Source organism: Microtus pennsylvanicus, chromosome 8 (genome assembly GCF_037038515.1).
Source record: "Microtus pennsylvanicus isolate mMicPen1 chromosome 8, mMicPen1.hap1, whole genome shotgun sequence".
Taxonomy (NCBI): domain Eukaryota; kingdom Metazoa; phylum Chordata; class Mammalia; order Rodentia; family Cricetidae; genus Microtus; species Microtus pennsylvanicus.
Genome location: NC_134586.1, coordinates 47474269 through 47495468, shown reverse-complemented (window position 1 = coordinate 47495468; position 21200 = coordinate 47474269). Strand labels below are relative to the sequence as shown.

Genomic DNA, 21200 nt, shown 5'->3' with positions numbered 1-21200 from the left:
CGGTATGTGGCTTTTTAAACGAGAAATACCCTGGCTCTTTGACTGTCAACAAAAAAAGGGTGATCAGGGAAAGATTGACAGGTCCAGGTAATTTTCAAGTCCTTGCAGACAACCCATGGTCTCCAGTTCCTTTTCCCACAGTTACTTCTTCATTGCTGGCAGTTGAACTGCAGAACAGTAGAATGAACTTGACTCTCCTCTGCTTGTTCCCTTTGGACACTTTGATGGAGGGTCTGATGAGTAATAAAACGCTTCAAGCAGCAGGCGCAGCCCAGCCAGGGCCAGGCTCAAGAAGCCTGAGTAACCCTCCCAACTAGTGGAGCGGTCCCTGAGTAATCAGAAGTGGGCCATTATATCCTGATGGCTTGAACTTTGCTTTTACTATCTGAAACCACAGTTTCACACCAGTTACTTCCCAGCCACCAAAGTAGGCCAGGGAGCTTCATTTACAAATGCAGTAAAACAGATTTTGGTAGCTAGTGGTCCCCCCTCCCACCCTGCTTCCCGCACCACACACACACACACACACACACACACACACACACACACACACACACCTCAAGTTACTGCTCCCATATGTCAGGACAGGAGGTTGTAGCAAGGTTTCACAAAAAGTAGAAAAGAAATGAGTGAGAGAGGAAAAAAAAAAAGCAGAGCATAGTTTAAGGTTTTAAATAGTTAAGAATTATGGCCTATATATCCACTCCCTTAATTCCCAGTGTCCAGCTTTCTCGTGTAGCTAGTCCCTACTAATACTAGGAATCAAAGGGCATGCAGTACCAGCGAGGGGCTATTACAGCCCACACTTTATTACCCATTACTACTGAGGTCATTAACGGCAAGAGTGATCGTCGCGGCCCTCACCTATTGATCACTCTAACTGCTATCATTTAATCCCATGTTGAATGTCTGGAAAGCAGCTAAAGGCACACGAGAGAGAGTGGGTTAGCGTGGAGAAATATGGCCAAAGCTTAGAAATTACACTTTGATTCATAAAATCTAGCCAGTGTTTTAAATCAATAGTATTTAAAACAGTCGGGTGAGTTTTGAACTACAGCCGTCTAATATTTATAGGGCCCTCATTGAGAACGTTCCATGAAAACTAAACTTTGTCGTCCTCCCTCTATCCCCCCCCCCCCCGAGCCCCAACACCCACCTCACCCTCCTGGAGATAAAAATTCGTTTCTGATGCTAAGAGTAGCTACAAGGGCTTTTGCCTTATCTGGGAGTTAAAGCTTATTCTTGATTTTTTTTTTCCCCTCAGAAGACAATTTAAATGTAAGGCAAGGAAAAAAAAAACCTGAGCGTGTGCTACAGCTATGTTAAGTGTTTGCGTGCACAGGATTGAGTGTGCTGCATGGGCTGCATGAGCTCACAATGAATCACGGGAGGCAACTTATGAAAACCTACAATGATTCTGTCTAGCTGCCTTCAGGGATCAGAGATTCGAATAAAACTTCTGGCAGACATTTAAAGAGTGCTAGCCTTAAAATACTGCCCTTAAACACACATAGGCACCTACAGTTGGCACTCCTTAATTGAGCTTCCAGGGGATATCACGAATTTAAAAAAAAAAAGAAGAAGAAAAGTAAAAACAGTGCAGGCTATGCTGTTGACTGATACCAGTGGGGTGTGGCCCAACCCAGGTGCACACAAACCCTCCTGAATGGCAGAAATACAGCTGTGCTTGGCCATCGGAACGTGGCTAGTATGGGCCTGCTGCTGCTTAAACACCAGCAAACTGGGGAAGCATCTTTTGCACCAGCAACTGCTGGTGAAGGCTCAAGTCACTTCTGGCGTAGTTTTCTCTCTCTCCAAGAGGACTCTGTGTTGCAGACTATTAAACCATGCACTCTGCTTTCTTGTTTCTCTTTCTTTAAAGTGGGGGAGGTGGGCAATGGGGAAGAGGGGTACTGAAATTTCAAAAGCAAACAAACAAATAAAAAAAAAACCACTCATAGAAACAATACTTGGTACTAAGGTAGGAGACAATTGGAGGAATTGGGTGGGAGGCGAGAGGACACAATATAAACACTGAAAGTAACATGCTATCATTGCTCTCTCTCCCTCTCCTTCACACTCAAGTTAACTACAAGGAACCCCTGCCCAGCGCAAATACACATAGACTTTGTCCACTCACAGCCTCTCAAAGTGACTATGCACACAAATCCTAGAACTGAGACGGCCAAAATGCAGCATCACACTTCAATTTCAGTAATTCTCTATTATTTTTTTTCCATTAAATTGTTTCCAAAGAATTATTTGGAAACTGCTTTTTGACCACTGATCACTCACGAGCCCCCTGTGTGCCCCCAGAAACTCATCTGCCTTCCATCCTTTAAGCTGTGTTTGGGTGGCAACTGAAGCAAGCAGTTAGGCAGTGTCACCCAGTCAGCCACAGAACGAGAGCAAAACAAATTCAATTAGAAGGCTCTGGAATGTCAAAACAAAAGCAAACAAAGAAAATGGCTCTATTTTAAGAAAAAAGGAATTATGCCCAATTTTCTAGGATCATAAGGAAGCTAGCTTGTATTTGTACCAGCAACCACCTGAGAAAATATATGCCCTTTTATAAAATTAATAGCCAACAACTACAACAGACAGATCAGCAGACAAAAAAAAAAGACAGGGGCTTCTATTCTCCGTGTCACTAAAAAAATTTAAAAAACCAAACAAACAAACACTCCAAAACTTAAATCAAGTACCACACAAGGCAGCTGTATCACAAAATGGGGGGAAATGTATTTCTGACATAATATTTCTGTCTTTAAAAAAAAAAAGACATGGTATTCATGTGGAAAGTGTAATTCTCTTTCATTGTGGAATGCTGCTTTTTGTATAACTCTTTTAGACTTAGCTATTTTGCCACAATACTGTACAAAGCATTAAGGCAGGTAATGGTTATTATATTAATGCAAAATCATCTAAGTAGTCACTCATCAGCATAACTGTTCTCTCAGTAACAATACAACCACCTATTAAAATTTTAGCGAAAAAAAAGAGGCCTCTTTAAAATGCAATTAGCATTTCATTTTTTATCGTTTTGTTTATTACATTCTATCAAAGAGAGGCTATCTTTCTTTCACAAAGAATTGTTAAGGCCAATACTTGCCTGCCAGTCAGGAGTTATTTCCAGTTACCAACCCCAAGAAGCCATCTCCTGCAAAACTGAGTTCTTATTGTCTTTACATTAAAAACAAATGGTAAAATTCACATTTGTGTATAGACAGGGAGTGGAGGCTGCCCTGTGAGTCTCCACCATTTCCCAGGCAGCCAAGGTTAAGCCTCTAAGCGCCAACCTAATTGTTTTAGTTCTAATAAATATCAGCTTCATTTGCATAAAAATGTAAAGTTTACATAAATTAAATCGCTTCTCCCATTAGCAATTGTCAAATACAGGAAACAATAGGAGCTGCACATGAAAATAATCACTTGCTAAGAACTGATCTCTTCAACTTCCAAAACACTATCATTATTATTATTATTATTATTATTATTATTATTATTATTATTTGTTACTATTATTTAAATAAAAGAAAATGCCTTCTCTTTCCTTCCTCGATCTCACTTTTCTGTAGGTGGCTGGAAAACTGCTTAGTGTGGGTAAAATATTCTGACATTTCAAATTAACAGAAGCAACAAAATCATTTTTAAGTGCTGAGAGCAGGAGATGGAAAGACTAGTCCAGAAAGTTCCTTAGAAAATATCTGACCCACCAACCTTTGACTCCCAGGACAGGGAATAGACTTGTTAAGTAAGTTCTCTTGAACTGAAACATTTTTACAAACAATGGCAGAGGCAGAAACTGCATCAACCCAGCTCAGAAACATGCACCATGAAGCAAGCAAGAAAAATCTGAAGATAGTTTTAGATCAATGGTTACTATTACATGGGGGGAAAAATTAAATGTTTACCTTCCCCCTAAAAAAAGATTTTTTTTCAAAATTAAGAATTAAGTTGATAATTCTCCTTACTTTAAGATAACTAACCCAGAAAATTTCAGAATAAAGACATGTATATATTTTCCCCATATTATTAGGGAGCACTGTAAGTGAATTCAAATATACAGGCTGGCCCAAATTAGATTACTCCGAGGTTGACCATGGATTTACCAAGGCGCTACCATTTTCCTTTTACCTGTTCAAGAATTACTTATTCAGTTTCTCACACGTTAACACTAGCACATTCACCTGATACATCACAGTTGAGCCAAGGGGTACAAATGAGATTCTCATGAGAAAAAAAAACATCAGTTGCTGCTTTGACAATTTCTCCATTCATTGATTTATTTCTAATACGGATAAAAACCCAACCGAAAGCTCCCTACATGTGAAAGGTCAAAATATGTTTTTAAAAAGTGCCTTGTAAAAATCAACGCAAATGAGGGACCTGTGAGGACCTGCCTCGCGAAGAAATGTGACAATTAAGAGTGACCCAACAAAAAGCCATCTTCAGGGACAAGAAAGAAAGAAAGAAAAAGAATGAAAAAATGAGAAAAAAAAAAAGAAATTAAGCTGCCACGACCGTAACAGGTTAGATGAAAAAAAATCAAATTTTAATGTATTCTCCCCTGTGTCATCTTGTTTTGTCAAGACATCAAATAGAATTGCCAAGTACAAAATAACAAGCCCTTGAGAAATCACAGAAGCTGACCTTTTTGATGTTGTTGATTTACCTTGTTCTCAGTTATTTGAACAATGATGTTTCAGATTTAAGGGCGAGATAAAGCTTAAGAATTAAACCATGATGCCGAGGTATTCTAAGAAGCTCACCGGCACACTTAGCTCGCACTTTCATTGATTAGTTGCTTTAACCCGATGTGAGCATGAGGCCTAACGCACAGGCTTGATACTCATTTTTTTTTCCCACTCTAAATCAATTTCCTCCCCAAACAACTGCCAGGTTGGAAGGACGCAGAAAAGGGGATCCCTTTCTGTCATCTGAATGGGGATGCCCAGGTTAGCCCTTCCCAGTGAGTCAAGGCCCTACAATGTACAGACAGATGTTTAGCAATGGAGGACCTGGGTTGTCTGGGTTAAATCAAAGGCAGTTGTCCCCACAACTGAATGCACAAGACAGGCACTCTGAAATACTCAAAACAGTTTTCAATGAATACCACGATGCCCCCCACCCACCCAAAAACAAAACACAACAACAAAAAAAAACTGCACCAAACAACAGTTTTAGCTTACAGGGTGAAGACTTCCCTCATTTATAACACTACAGTTAAGCACTGAGCTAGACTCCTTGTCCCAAATCTAAACTAGAGGCACAGCTCGACATCTCAACAGCAACCCAAGTGCGAGCCTTCTGCAAAATCTTAGGACAATGACACGTGCAGAATGACTCGTATGTACAGGCAGCTTCTACCAAGACATATACTGAACCAAAAAGATACAGCAGTTAAAAGCATCTGTTTTAAGGACACTAAAGGTACATAAATGAGTGTTTGCAAGCACTAGAAATTATAAAGACCAAGCCAGCAAAGAAGGCTGTTTGATGACTGTAACTCCTTGTTACTGACCGCAGAGCTTCACATGCGACACACAGAGAGACACAATGTATGTGTTCAGTCACTCTAACCTTTTCTGGTCAACTGTTGCTAAGGTTTTTTCCTTGACTGTAAATCACAAGGAACTACCTCAAGGGGCTCGTCACTGATTACTGTTTCCCCAGTTACTCAGAGCGTCGTTCTAAGGTTCCCCTTTAGTGATGTCCGTCCACAACGAGACCACATAATAAAATGAATTTTTCCACGCTTCCTCTCTGCCAATACAAACTGTACTCAAATGTTAGTAAGAGCTGCGAATCTGGCCACCACATTCTCTCCTGATCGTCACAGAAACCCAGTAATTCAAACGCCACTCCCGCCACGCTAGCCCATGACAGAGCTGGACTTCGATTGCTTTTAATTCATCTAGGTTTTAATGTCCCTGTCTCTTGCCATTGTGTGGAGGCTGGCTGAAAAGTTGCAGAACTGGTCAGTGTCATAAAGGAGTTTATCTTTCAAGTGACAGCCCCTGACAATGTACAAATACAAGGCTGCGATGGAGAAGGTTTGTTTTTAAGGTACATTTAACTGCAAACAAAAAAAAAGATTTTTCCCCCCCAAATCCACCACTCCTATCGTAAGTAAACTGTAAGTCATCACAGTTTACCAACTGAGCAAGGTTACGCAACACTGCATGCCTTTAGATGCACTGCTCTAGCTGGTGGAGATTTAATTAAGATCGCAGCCTCTAAAATCCCTGTCAAATGAAAATTCAGAGAAGACAATACTCTATATAGCTTCATGCACAAGGTTGCCATTCCATCCCTGAAAAAAATTATATGAGTTAACCCACGTTTCTATGGCTGCAGACAAAAGTTCACTAATTTTATTTTCTTTTGACACTTAAGTTGTTTTCTATTGTCTGCCATGAGATCATTCCCTTCCAGGGAAGGAAGGGGGGGGAAGAAAACGAGAGTGAGACACACTGCAGAAAATGCAGTTGACATTATTATCCGACATTATCATAGCTTAGCTATGATGTCATCAATTTTCATATAAGCAATCCAAACTCAAAAGTTTCATCTGATGAAATATGTTTATTAAAAAACACAACACAAAAGCCTACCTTCTCTTTCAATTACTTGGGATTAAATCACTGAAAGGCTGTGTTTCTCCTTTCTCTAAACGGCCAACTTTCTGTTAGACAAGCTGCAGATTTGGGAGGAAAGGTAGTTCGTCAGGCAAACTGGCAAATACAAAGTCCACTCCTAGCATTCTTTCTGTAGAGTCCTTACGGTTGGAAAACAAGGATGTTTGATTCATTTTTATCTCTTCTACACTAGAACTGACCCGTGCTAATTTGTCTTGAAGGAAAAAAAAGAACTGTGGCTCGGTGGTATTTTACCTAGTCAAATGCATTTTAATTTGCATCATTTTGATATTTGCTTGCTTATGTCATCATGCCTTCGAAGTGACAGGTGCTTGCCGTCTCACTCCTCACGGCCACTAGACAAATAACTGTCTTGCCTGAAAGGGCTAATGCAGTACTAATGAACAATAAATCAACTTCGATTATCAAGTGTCAGCCACAGAGTTCTACCACATCCCAGTGACTCTGGCAGCCAGTGTCTGGGCAGGCAGTCTGTATTTTGGTTTCATTTTTACACACTTTTCATCGAAATGTGTCAGGCAGCTACAAAGAACCACATAAAATAGAGACTCCCCCCCCCATGCTGCAAAATTCCTCGCCTTGATTTGTTTTACTGAGCGCTGAATCTGAAACATCCAAGATAGTCTGCTATTCTTTTAAGCAGCAATAACAGCAACACATCAAATAAATCCTGAAGTAGATTCTTAACCTGATTATGTTCGAGCTCTCTTTGACACTGACAGGAGTTTGTAACACTTTACCACATACACCTTCTTTAACTGCATATGTATATACGTATATATAACACACATATGCATACGTACACATACGTATGCATATGTATGTCTTCATGGAAATTATTTCACAAACAAATACACAGAGCAAAAAGGGTCGCCTCGGAAATAAAGAAGTCACTTGCATCTTTAACTGAAAATAAGAAATGAAATCAGCTTTTTACCCTAACTTCCTAATGATAAAATACATGTAAGGTTTTTCCCCCCCTTAGGCAGATTAGTCACTGATAGTATGATTCACGTTTCCTGTTATCAGCCTTATTTTTCCCCCAAATGTGTCACTTTCAGAATGTTGGAATCTATGGAAATGAGGTGATTTGCATTTTTAAATGGGCTTGATTAGAACATTTGGTCTGTGTGGACGAGCATGTAACAATTATCAGACATTTTAGTTGCAACCGGAAGGCCTTGAAGGAGTTAACCCCAGGGAGGAAGAGACTACATGTGCTGTGTTCTGAAACTACCATCCTTTTCCTAAAGGTCCTCAGCTTCCCATCACCATTCTTGAGAGGGGAAAGAAAAAGTCCCTTGCAGTTCGAAGAGTTTAGTTAGCTACACTGAAGGCCAGTTCGGACGGGAGTTCACGATGACAAGCCTTCAGCCTCCGGCCCTTCCAACCCAAACCTTGCTCACTACTTTATGAACGTGGCCAAGGAAAGCCAGAGTGGATGCGAATCTCCAACCTGCCGGAGTGCAGGACACAGTATGCCTGCCTGCTGAGATGCTGGGCTCTCTCCTTCCTTTCCCTCCCTCCTTACCGTGGGTGCGAACTCCTTGTAAATCAACAGCTAAGCTGCAAAGACAGACGCCTGGACAGACAGAAACAAACTACCAGAAGCCAAAAAAACCGCCACACTGGTTCCACTGAGACGGAAGGGTTTTCTATTTCACACGCTCTGAGAGTGACATTAATCACATACCCCAGATGGATGCCCCCCGAGTGGTGTGGAGGGATGGCACCAAGGGATAGCCAAAAGGGCTTTACCAAAGTGGCTGCGCGAAGGCCACACCAGCGGTAAATGAATCGCCAACACCGGGGAAAGAGGCAGAGGGAAAGAGAGAAATACACGCAGGACTTCCTCCAACTCCCAACTCCACTTCACCCAGGAACAATTTTTAAAAAGAGACAAGAGAGCTTAACAGACAGCGAGGGAGATCTGTGTCCAGGACCCACAGGCCTGACTTCCCACCCTTCTGTTCCTCTCCGCCTCCACTTCCAGAGCGCAACTCCGCTCCAAGTTGATCAACAGCGCCCGGGCTGGGGCTGCCGAGCCTGAGAGTCAAGTTGAAGGCTGCGGGGCGCCCCTGCCTTCCCTGGCGAGGTCCCCCGGAACCCTGGGAAGCTGGCAGCGCACAGCCCGGGATGATGGGGTGGGTTGGGGGAGAGGAGGAGGAGGACAAGGAGGAGGAAGCGAAGCGGGGCAAAGACGGAGGAGGACCGGGACCAACCTGACACTCTCCATGTAGCCGCCAGGCGCGCGCAGCCGGCTCGGGGCGCCCGCGCGGGGCCGGGCTGGGTCCGGCGGCCTCGGTGCAGGCGGACTGCACGCGCAAGGGGCGCTCGGGCTCGCGGGCTGCCGTGCCGCGCCGCGCCCACCCGCCCCGCCTTGCTCCACCAATCACAACCCGCCTCTAAACACCCCGCGCCGCCGCTGCGCCCCACACAATGGGCTCCGCCCGCGCCCCGCGCCCCGGCCCCCTCCGCGCGCGGCAGGTGAAACCGACGCTCGGCCCCGCCGCCCGCCTTTTGTCTCCCCAGCAACTCCTCTTTAATTGCTGTTAACCCGGTGACCCCCCTCGGGCTGACGTCTGGGCCGGAGCCGGGCTCCGCGCCGGGGCGCGCATCTCCTCTCCCCCCACCCCTTTCTCCCTCTCCCTCTCTGCGCCCTGGGCCCCCGCTGCCCAGCCAGCTTTGGGGAAAGGGCTTGTTTGTTTCCCTCTTTGAAACTGACAAAGAGTTATCCTAACCTTCGGGGACGCTGAGCAGGAGGGCCACCCATGCGCCCTCCTCCAAGCAAGCCCACAGCCCCGGCTGCTCCGAGCTACCGAAGCGGCCCAGGGGCAGGCTTGCGGGGCGCCCGGCTGCGCCTTTCCTCGAAAACCCGCTTCGGTGGAGAAGTTTCGCTTCACGTCGGTGGTGGGGCCCAGCCTTAGTCTCCCAGCCACCCTTGCCGATCCAGAGGCCGCTTCACAAAGTGTGCCCGTGCACGCAGGGAAAAAACCCTACATGGGGCTCCAAATAATCCGCAACCCAACGTGCCTCGTCGCTACTTCCCCTCTAGAACGACAGCTGCCACACGTTTGCTAAGAAATAATTCTTGAAATTCCTTTCTTATTTATGCAACATCAGCCACAACAAAAGCGCCTCTCAACAGGCACTTTGAAATGACCTCGGGTAGAAACACTCACTGCTTAGATGCGGCGAGCGAAGAGCAGTGTTGCTTTTTTCTTTTCTTTAAAGTCACCAATAATGCTAAACTTTGTTGGCTCAAGTGGCAGGATTTAAGTGGCAGGTTAGCCTAGTATGAGCAGTCTCAGAAATCACGTCTCGATTTTGCCATTTGCAAACTTAGAGAACTTTCTGGTTTGCGTAGTTAGTTACTTTAAAAGACCAAAACAACAACAAACAACAAAACTAACCAAAACATTTTTTTATTATTTTCTTTAACAAGGAAACAACAGTGATATCAATGATTACTCACTTCTCTTCAATACGAATTTTTTTTTTTTAAGTAACACCGTTTAACCTAGTAAATTTCCAGGGCTCTTACTTGAAAGTATTTTCCAATTTGAGGTGTATTAAACACAGGTTTAAAGAACCTGAAAGTAAGCATACTAGTAAAATTTCTAATCAAGTAAACAGCTGGACTTCAGTGAGGTCAGCAGGGCTAGACTTTCCCCCAGCCAGGGAATCTGGTTGGAAAATGCGAGAGCCTCCCACCCCTCACCTTCCACATCTCTTGAGTTGTTAAATGGGTTTAGTGGACACCACTCTCCACACTGCAGTGTTTTATGTCAGATAACAAATTTATTAATGGCCTTTGTTTTTCTTCCAGGTCACAGATATGTCGCCCAACCCTTTCATGAATATTCAATGAAGAACCCCAGGGCGGCTTTGGGGAGAGGGGTGAGAGAAGGGTCTTGAATCTGACAGACCGTCCTAACCCCTCAATCAGTAGAACTCTGAGTTTTAAAGAAACAGGTTGCTTCTTCCAGAAGGGCAGGCAGGAGCCCCAAAGTAGGAAATGAAAATAGAGGAAGTTTTCCTCAAACCAACACCCCCTCAGAAAGTAGAAACAGCCATTTTGAAACATACAGTGATATATTTTTTTAAAAAAAAATGAATTTGAGAGTGAACACATGTGAACAGAGCTGGGGTGAGCTGGGAATGAACGGCGTGTTCCCTCCAGCCTGAGATCTGCAGGAGCATCCAGAAAACTCATGCCTGCTTTGACAAGTAGGGCTACCTCATGCAGGTCAGTGCCTATCAGTTAATAGTCACTAGGAGCTCCAAAACAAACAGTAAACAAACAGGCAAACAACAACATTACAGACGCACAGGACCCAGCTGTGGAGGCCAGCCTTACACGAAATAATTACGGAGTGACGCAATGCCAATGGGAACTCAGCTGCTAAATTGCATGGTGGTAGCTGGGAGCACCATGGGACTGCAGAGCAGGAGGGAGCACTGTGAGGCCTGGTAAGGCCCCTTGGGGAAGTTGTGTGTGAAGGGTTTATGGTTTGGATAAGAGGATAGGAGACCAGGCAGAGGGAAATGTCTGAGCAACCCGCCCAGAGAGAGGCCACCTGGAGCCCAGGCCACCCTCTCCAAACAGATACATGATATAGTGACTCAGGCTAGTTGTGGGTAAGGAATCGCCCCACCAGTGAGAAACCTGTGTTTCTTTGTAGGAGTCTGGGATATTTTGGTTAATCTTGGGAATCCTAGGCTGGCCTCATGAGGTTTTTGGCCCTGGCATTCAGGGAGAATTGCTACATTCCATGCCTTGAGGAAAATATATAAATATTGAACCTCCCAGCGACAGAGCAGTCATAATTCCTGCCATTTTTCATCACCTTCAACACAAAGTTGTTTGGGAAAAGCTAAGGCAAAAAAAGGCAAAGGCAAAAAAGAAAAAAGAAAGAAAAAACAGGAAGGAAAACAATTAGGTTTATTGTGGGGGCGTTAGCTTGGTTACTCAACCCAGGAGCTGATGCAGCTGTAACTTGAATGGAAATTGCCATCCCATTTTTCAGAGGGAAAAACTGAGACTCAGTAATATAAACTGAGAGTCAAGGCTTGGTGGTCAACATGTCTGTAATACCAGCACTTGGGAGGTAGGGCCAAGAGTTCATGGTTATCCTCAACTGCATAACAAGTTCCAGGCCAGCTCGGGCTCCATGACAATTTGTCTCAAAACAGAAAAACAAAAACAAACAAACAACAAACCAGAAAGGCAAAGTGGTTTTTGTTTCCCCATGAGTCAAACCATGAGTCTATAAGGCAAAACAGACACTGGGGGGGGGGGGGTGCCTGGTTACACAGACAGGATACCCGAGGTGGGGTGGGGGAGGCTCATGTTTAAGGAAGAGCGAAGGAAACGATAAATACTGTACTTAAAAATATTTTTGATGCCCACATCCTAACACCCACAACAGACACAGTCTTGTTCAAACACCACATATTAAGAAACCTGTCAGTTGCTAAATGAGTCCATTGTACACTGGCTGTGCACTTAAGACCAGATTACTGTGATCCCATACCAAACTCTAACCACCAAATAATACACCTGGGACTGGAGTGGGGCGTTCTATTTGGTTTTGCGGAGCCTCAGCCTTGAACACGGAGGAAAGTGAAAGGTCTTACTGCCCCGTTCTGAGCTGGGAACGGAGACAGGACGTGTTGAAGGAAGAGACAGAAGGAACATCCCCTCACGACATTATTCGACATGTTGATAAATGGTGCCACGGCAGAGACGTAGACACGGTCACGGGGCTCTGGCCCGCGTACTTCTCAGCATCTGCTTGGCCAGAGCGGCTTGCATACAGTCAGAGGAAGGACGCATTGATGGGCCCAAAAATGAACTGTGTGTCTGAGAGGCCAAAATCTAATGCAAGCTCATGGTCTTCTTAATGGTTGCATTAACACCCCCCCCCCCCCGCCGCCACTTTTTCATTAATTTAGTAGAGTACCCAGAATAGAATGACAAAATTAAAAAAAAATTAGCAAGTGATTCTTTTTCTGAGGCCAGGGCATAGAAATTTTAGGTCCTTCTCCATCCAGCCGCACGTCTGATGGACTGCCAGGGAGACCTGCTTCCTCAGAACAAACTCCCGGCAGCAGTCTCCAAAGACCACCAGCGGGGCCAGCCAATTAGAGTTTCTAAATTGCAACAACCATGCCCCATTCCTGAGATTTGGGCATTTGTCTCTAAGGAGGCTCGTTTCTGTCTTGATTTAAGCGGTGCTTTTACTTAAAAATATAAATTAATACATCATCCATCTGCAGGGAGCTGGAGCAGTTAGCTGCCTATCAATACTGTTTATGTCGCTGTTATGTCTACGTTGACAATAAGACTAATTATGTTGTTTTTCATCTGTGCCTGTTAGTTTGGCCAAGGGAAAAGCCTCCGCAGCACAGGAGTTCAAGTTTCTCTTTATGACAGTCTCCAAATTACCATTCACATCTTCACCAAATGCAACATTCTATAATGTCGGCGTCCCTGGGTAATTGATATGCATACACAGTAGGACTTAGCAACATTTAAGGGACTTATAAGGGGTACGTGAGCTATGCAAAAACATTTAGAAGAGAAAATGTTTTAAAATTCCTCACTGAGACCCTGTCTCAACAAGAAGGAAAGAAAGAAAGAGAAGGAAAAAAAACAACTCCGTCACGATAAATGTGAAGACATTCCTAAGCATCAAAGTAAATAAATTCATCCAACCTCTCGGACCCTGCATCCAATTGACTAATAAATTACCCTCTCTTGTTTATGATAAAACTATAATCCCTTGCTTTATAACATGATATGAAATTTATTAGTGTGCTGCTTCAGCTATGGGGTTGCAACAGATTACATGGATGTGTGTTAAATTCTCAAAACTGTGCATGTCTTAGGGCAGGAGAGAATTCCCCCAATGGGGGGGGGGGTCAGGACCACCACCAAATGACACTCTTCATGTCCCCTCCTAAGAGTGACAGCATCTATGGCTCCCCCACATGTTAACCATGGGCAGGAAGCTTACCAGGGAGAGGGCACTGAAGAGGAATGATAAGAGGGCTCTTGGGGGGAATGAAATTCCTTTTTAATTTTTTTTAACGCTTAATTATGTAGAAACTCGCTGATATCAGATGAAGCCACTGACCACCGTTAGTGGAGTCAGCTTTTCAGGAGGCCTGTGGTGTGAGCGTGCTACAGGCGGGCTAAGAGGCAGGGGAGCATGTCCCATCTTGCCCTGGAAACAAAGCTCACAGATCCTCCTCCTATGCCACGCCACCCTCCTCTGACCCTGGGTTGACACACCCTCGTGTCAAAACCTTCTTTACGCCTGCCCTCTGCTGGTAAGCCTGCCAGGGTTAGGAAATTTCATCTATCTCAACTTATTTGGAAGACAACTTCTAAGAGCCAGACAGAGGAAAGGCGTGTAAGGATCTATGAATTAACATGCGCACATTAAGAGACTGAAGCAAAGCAGAGGGGGTGGGTAAGCAGGGGGAAATATGGTACTTTTTAATGGGCAAACCAACATTCAGCTATTCTACTGCCTGCTGGCTCAGGGCTCAGGGCTCAGGGCTTAGCAGTGCAAACTCTATGTTTTAGCTTGCCTAGGAGAGCAACCTGCATGGCTGCCGGGCATCCTGCCTTCTCTTGCACACTCTCCAGGGAGAATATGTCAGCGCATTTTCAATAAAACACCTTCTTAGCAGTAATGGGCCACTGTTCCCATTTCAATAGTCTCTAAGGTTTCATGATTTAGTATTTCAGCTGAGTCAAGTTCAAGTTTTCTTCTGGCATTCAGAAAGAAGATCCATAAAAGGAGGAGGGCTCTCTCGTGCCTGTCCCATAAGTGAAAAAAACATCTTAACTTTTGAATCATTAGCTAAAAAGACACCCCCCCCAAAGAAAGGGATACTGCGCTTCAGGCCCCATCCAGCTACCCAGTACTTGGAGGCCAGCCTTGGAGCTGCAAGAGAACTCTGGCTTTTAGAGGGTAAATTTCCACAGTGGAGTGCTGGGATTTAGAAGTGCAACCCCTGTCGGTGTCAATGGGAAGAATGAGGCTTGCACAAATCCCTGCATAGCATCTCAAAAATACATCTCAGGATGGGAAAATGAAGCTTAGTGTTACAACCTCAGAAGCATTCGGAAAGTCGCACCCCTGACAGCGCATTCGATGCCAAGCGAATGCTCTTAGAACAGCACCCAATCCAGCGGACAATAAACCTTACACCAGGGAAGCCCACACAGGGCCGTGGAATCCCCTCCAAAGATAATTGCCTTCCACAGAGTGTGGCAAAGAAACCACTACATGGAAAACGGTTTCTGTAGCCCAGAAGCTTTGGACAGCTCACTTTTCTTTCCTTAATAGTCAGCGATCTCACACACACAGACACTTAACACTCTACCTTTAAGAGTAGCCATAGCAAAGTGCAAGAGTGTATCTGCTTTTAGAGAGAAAAGTTAGGAGGCCTGCTCTAACTGGGAGTGGGAGAAGGAAGCAGAGGCTGGAGGGAGAAGGTGTCCACAGGAACAGGAGCATGGGAAGAGAACCTAAGCGGTGCATCCTCACAGGGAACCTCGGACTCCCCAGGCCAGTCTTTGAAGGCTCATGAAGTTTCCAGACAGCTCCTCGTTAGAGCACATCCAACAGGCACAGAAAGAGGTGAGCAGAGCAGTTCTCATCCAAGGTGGGCCTCGGGGGGGTCTGGATCTCATTCCTGACATGGCCACAAGTGAATACTGTAGCTGGGCGTAAATAATATCCCTTCTTAGGGTCTACATATTTCCCCGCAGACAAAGAGATAGATGGATGGAAGAGGACCCAACTGACCTTAATCTGTAGGTATAGTCCTATGTAAAACAACCAGAGCACAGTGTAAGGACACAAAGGGGTAGAGAGATGGCTCAGCGGTTAAGAAGACTTGTTCCTCTGGCAGAGGATCTGGATTTAGTTTCCAGTACCCATGTGACTTCTCACAATCATATGTGACCCCAGTTCCAGGGGATCTGACACCCTGTCTTGACTTCCTTGGGTACCAGGTACCCATATTGAACACAAACATACATGTAAGAATACACACACACACACACACACTCCATGTTACAGAAAGAGATGGTAGATATAGTGGGGCACACACCTCTAATCCTAGCACTGGGATAGAAAGTGAACAGTTCATAACCACCCTCTAACACATGGCAAATTTAAAGCTAGCTGGGTAGTACGGACCCTGCCCTCAAAACAAGTCAAACAACAACAGCAAAAGGTAGCATGTGTTTTAGAGTTTGGGAATCACCAAGTCACCAGTAAGGAAGGCAAAGAGCGAGAACCATAAATACACTTGTGTGCAGCCTTGACAGGAATTGTCATCTGAAAAAATAAATCCTATTATCTGGGCGTGGTAGTACACACTTGTAGTCCCATGAATAGGGAGGCTGAGTCAAGAGGAGCATGTGTTTGAGGCAAACCTGGGTAAGTAACAAGGCCTGCTCACAGAAACAAACAAAACCCAACAAGAAAAGATGCAGGGGTGAGAGGGTGGAGGGCCCAAGGGAAGAAATACCCGCAGCTGTGTTGCCTGGACTAAGGCACCGTCATCCACATGCTTGACGACATGATGGGTTCTGCAGAGACAAGGTCGCAGATGTAGACACGAGATGCCCTAATTTCCAAACACAGTGGCAATCTTTGGGCATGTAACTTTCCCCCTCTCTTCCTTAACCACCTGGGTTGGTCTGTGTCCATTGCCTGAAGCCTCCTCCCACCAAAATCATTTCTGAATTTCCTTCCCAAGCCATTCACTGCTTCTGTGTCATCCCGGAAATAGGTGAAGGGCCAGTGTCATGCATCAGGAGGATGTTGGGAATGACAGGCTCAAAGCCTCCCCTAAGGCTGGACTGCAGGGGAAGCTTGGGAAACAACCTTCGCTGAGACACCAGGTCCCTTCTGAATCAAAGAGCTCTGGAGAAAACACACACACCGAAAGTATGCAGTCCTGCCTGCAGGCCGATTATGGATTCTTTGTATTATTGCAAATGGCATTTCATTCTTCATGAGGAAAAAGAGCAGATGAAGCAGGAAGCTTTCAGGTCATATAGAACTTCCCTCTTTTCAAACAAATAAGGCATTGTGTCTGAACAATAGGAGGGATGTCTAATTGATCTTAATTAAATTCCCTGATGTCCAGTTTTTGAGATGGGTCAGGGCACATCTATGTAATGTCACAACCCAACAGGCCAGACCTCTGGGACCGAAGGGCACTGTGGTTAACTGTGCACTGACACCCTCCAGCATCAGTCAGCATTCACCATCATCTGCTAGCATCCGCCACAGTCTACCCTCCAACTTCGGTATCTTGCTTCTACCCTCTGCACCACAGGTTAAACCTGACCTCTTGGTGGACAGGGTCTCAAAGCTCAACCTCAGCAGCTGCAATGCCTCACCAGGGCCAGCCTTCCAATGGTGCCATGCCCTGCCATGACATCCCACGAAACAGGGCTCTGTCTGTCCCCGCTGCCCCCTGGAGATGGTGATTTGAAGTTACAGCAAGAGAGATGTGGGTCAGAACTCCACAGAAGGTATTGCTTACCGCTGAATCATAAAGTACATTTTGCATTTCTTCATCCACATTAGAAGCAATTATCTCCCTCACAGTGGGTAGACATTGCAACATTCTTTTGCACAGGTGTTAGTGTGCCAGTGTGCAGACATATGTCTACAGGCCCTCTCATTCTGGTAACACAGGGGATCCCTGTGCAGTCATTTTGAATGACAGAGCTGAGGCAGGACTCTCTAGCCATTCTCATCTCTAGAACTCCAGCTTTCTCACTGGGCAGCCTTTACGCTATCTGTGGAGCTCGGGAGACTTAAAGGCAAGAGGCAAGAAAAGCAACAACAAAAGACCATAGCCAGTCCTAAACAGAAAGGTGATGGGAATCCTATAAAGAGGTCACTGAGGGTCATAGATAGGGGTTATGTCCTGGGACTTTGGCCGAGAATCTGGCAAATTAAAGGGGAATGAAAGGTGGCATGGTACCTGGCAACATGACTGAAAATAAAATCAGCGGTAACCATGGAAGCGTGTGATGCCCATAGCATCTCCGGTAACTCCTCCTCACCAGCAGAAAGGCATGAAGCACAGACTGGTATACCCACTTAACAGATAGATAGATAAAGGCTCCAAGACTTTAAATAACGTATCCAATATCTTATCATGAGCAAGTGGAGACTTGGGACTTAAGGATCCATAACACTCCCCTAGAGATGAGCCTAGGGCTAGATGTAAGCCGAGGATAGAGGCCAATCCAGTTTGATTCCCTTGGAAGACAAATGTGACCACAGATCATCAGCTGATGGGTACAAATTAATCCTAAAGTGGTATCCTTTATGCTTTTTAGACGAATGTCCCGGGGCAGGATGAAGGATTAAGAAGACTGAGGGGCTGAGACAAGTGGCACATGCATTCCTTTGATTAGGGTGCACTTCCCACTCCTTTCTATTGGGGGAGAGACTTGGCTCCCCACCTCCTTCCAACACATGGCTAGACAGACACCAGCCAGTGGCCGTGGCCCTACGTGGTGCCTGCCTATACTTTTGGTAAATATCCAATCTCCCTATGCCTCAGTTTCCTCAAACTTCAATTACCAGGGGCTTAGAGAACATGGAACAGGTCACCATGGGGGTTCTGTCAACAGTGAAATTCTTCCCACTGCTGTCATTGGCATCACACACAACTTTCTTCCTTGACCATAATGAATTTCCATGAACCAAAATATGATTTCAGTCCTCGGGGCTTCTTATATTCCTAAGTGGGGGAGGGTATAGCCTAACTTCCAAAATGCCCCTGTGCAGTAACTCTTCATGCAATAAAAGAAGACAATTTGGTTGGTTTGTGCTTGAAATCTAAGGTTACTAGAACAGGAAACAGCTCCCTGAGGGCAAAAAGGCCACCTCATTTGAATGCCCAGCTGACTAGGTGAGCAACATTCACCAGCCAGAGCATCTCCTGGATGTGCCAAAGGAATGTGATGGTCTGTTGAAGAGCCAGATCTCCAGGATCTACTGAGGCCATTTCGTTGGAGGTTTATTCTCTTCCAAATGGCAAGAATTGTCAAAAAAAAATGGATGAGAAAGAGAGAGAGGGAGAGGGAGAGAGAGAGAGAGAGAGAGAGAGAGAGAGAGAGAGAGAGAGAGACCGAACTTTGAAAAACCTTGTGAGTTTGTGTGCATGATGTGAGTATGTTTGTGTGTCGTTATATGTGTGGGTACATATGTGTGTGTGTGCCACAACATATGTATGTATGCCAGCAGACAAACTCAGCAGTCAGTCCTTGCCTTTCACCTTGTTTGACAGGGGCTCGGGGATGTTTTGTCTGTGACAACGGTTGACCTACAAACTTCAGGGAAGGCAGGGCTTCTCTCTGTCTTTGTAGCAGTGGGGTGGTAGATGTCCACTAACTTGTCTATTTACATGGGTTTGTGGATCTAAACTCATGTACTCATCCTTGTTCAAAAAATGCGGCAAATCTCCCCGACCCTAGAGACCTAATTTTTCAGAACCTTTAACCCAGTTTCCAACCTTCCACTGAGTCCCAGCCAGACTGGTTATGGAAAGGGCTCAGCTCATACCCCCGGAGCATCAAAGTTTTAATAGCCTAACAAGTTTATAGTTAAGATTCTTTTCAAAGTTTCTAATATACTTCCTGAAGTGAAAAATGGAAACTGCTCAGTGACTCTGGGACTTTGAACGACTCCTCTTGGCCATGGTTATGTTTCTAGTTAACACCAATTGACACGCAAGAATCCTAGCAAAGAGGCTCTCACCTGGACCTCTGGGATGAAGGACATTCTGAAATGAGACGAAGGTCAGACTGATTATTAAAAGAATGTTGCTCTGCACAGCAAGTTCCACTGACAGGCGAAGAAGGCATGCAGACTATGGGAACAGTACACACAAACATAACACAGTAGATGACAGGAGCCCGAACACTGGCAAATGTGGTGACCTCGCATGGCTGGCCAATTAAAACCCATGCTCTAACAGCATCCTTGGGATGCCAAAAAGTTTTTCTTGTCTTCTCACTTTCACTGTATCTGCTAAATCCAAGTTTTATCCATTTCGTGTCTCGCCCAGGTCCCAGTCTTTCATCCATCACATCTCCATATTGCTAACATCTCTCCTAGTGTTGACCTCAGCTGGGTCAATCACCCACCTACTGCTTCCCAAGCCAGTAGTCTGACCTTCTTTATGCCATCTTGATGTGCTTTCAAGCTGTGATCTCTGAGCTTCAGGAAAGAGATTTTGATTCAGTGGATCTATGATGAACTTCTGGATTCTTTTAGGTGGCTAGTTTGACATCCACTTAGGGTATGGAAACCACTGACATAAACTGAATGAGAATACGCTTGAGGGTTAGATATTCTGATGTCCAACAAGTTCAAGTAGTACCAAATTGGACCCAGATAGTTTGCTATTCAATTAAATACAACAAAAGCTTGGAGAGACCTCTTATCCAAGTAGAAGCAACTTTCAAAGCAAGCACTGCAGGCTACAATCTATGGAAGAGAACAGGGCCCAGACACATCACCACAGTTAGGAAAGCACTGACCATTCATTCACATCTCTCTCAAATTCTGCAATATGGCTCTAATCTCTGACCCACGGGGCCTAGTTTTAGCATACCTTCTTGGGAGGCTTCTGACTGCACAGGAGGCTCCTATGGCTCTCATTCAATTGTTTCTAATAAATTAAGGGACGTATTGGGGCAGAGGGAACAAAAGACCAATCTAACACAATGAAGCTAATACTATAGAATAGGAGAAAGAAGCCAAGTCTAAATATCAAAAATTACCCCTCAATTAGGTAAAACAAAATCTTTTCCAACATAAAGATGAACATACCCAATAAAAGAGGTCCTGACTTACCTATCCTCCCACCCACTGATGTAGGAGTCCCTTCTGAATGCTGTGTTTACCATTAATTAATAAAGAAAACTGGCTTGGCCTGATAGGGCAGAACAGAACTAGGCAAGGAAAACTCAACTGAATGCTGGAAGGAAGAAGGCAGAGTCAAAGAGAAGCCATGGAGACACTGCCAGAGACAGATATGCCAAAACTTTGCTGATCGGCCACAACCTTGTGGTGATGCACAGATTAATGGAGATGGGTTAAATTAAGATATAAGAGTTAGCAAATAAGAAGCTATAGCTAATAAGCCAAGCAGTGATTTAAGAAATATAGTTTCTGTGTGATTATTTCGGGGCTAAGTAGTTGGGAACCAACAAGCTGTCTCCTTACAATAACCCATGGCATGGAACTAAAAACAAGTTCATCTTCCTGACTCCCTAGCATCCCAGCATGTCTTGCAGAAGGGCCTTGCCAACCTTCAGATGAATGTGTACACCAAAAATAAACAAATGAAACAATGCGTTCTCTCTTTTCTCTTCTTTTTTTGAGACAGGGTCTCATTGTGTTAGCCCTGCCTGGCCTGGAACTCTCCCCATAGACCAGGATGACTTCAGTCTACCTCCCAAGTGCCAGAATT

The 21200-nt window shown here is 44.8% G+C and overlaps 1 protein-coding gene across 15 annotated transcripts in view; it reads right to left on the bottom strand.

Moving 5' to 3' along the window:
• The window catches only part of Foxp1 (forkhead box P1), a 609381-nt gene that overhangs the window by 92297 nt on the left and 495884 nt on the right, over nucleotides 1-21200 (bottom strand). Inside the window, exon 1 of one of the 15 annotated variants that reach the window (XM_075983355.1) lies at nucleotides 9404-9537. The exons of 11 other annotated variants lie outside the window; for them this stretch is intronic. The gene's annotated coding sequence lies outside the window, so the exon portion shown is untranslated. Of the gene's footprint in view, nucleotides 1-6617; nucleotides 6636-8884; nucleotides 9010-9403; nucleotides 9538-21200 lie in introns of those variants that run through there. 3 more of the 15 variants (XM_075983351.1, XM_075983350.1, XM_075983352.1) reach the window with 3 other exon arrangements.